This window comes from Myotis davidii, unplaced genomic scaffold, assembly GCF_000327345.1.
Source record: "Myotis davidii unplaced genomic scaffold, ASM32734v1 scaffold109, whole genome shotgun sequence".
NCBI lineage: Eukaryota > Metazoa > Chordata > Mammalia > Chiroptera > Vespertilionidae > Myotis > Myotis davidii.
In genome coordinates, this window is record NW_006300368.1 from 363,197 (window position 1) to 363,463 (window position 267).

General features: G+C 67.8%; 1 protein-coding gene across 6 annotated transcripts in view; it reads right to left on the reverse strand.

Annotated features, from left to right (window-relative positions):
- MPP2 (membrane protein, palmitoylated 2) overlaps positions 1 to 267 on the reverse strand; it is a 26,256-nt gene that overhangs the window by 18,674 nt on the left and 7,315 nt on the right. The gene's annotated exons all lie outside the window — the stretch shown is intronic.

Below are 267 nucleotides of genomic sequence, written 5' to 3' on the forward strand. Positions count from 1 at the left end.
ACTCGCACCGGCTTCCAAAAGCCAGGGCCCGGGTGCCCTCTCACCCCCACCTCCAGGCTACCCACCTGACCCGGAGTGGGCTGGGGGTGCGGGCCCGCGGTGAAAGGGGAGGTTTTCTCCAACCGCACACCCACCCCTCCATCGACACACGCACAAAGAGACGTGGGGGAGAGGATCTGACAAAGGTGCTTTGAAGACCCACAGGTCGCGGGGGCGGGGAGGTGGACAGCCTGAGGGATGGGGTGCTGGAGGCCGGCGGACTGCGCG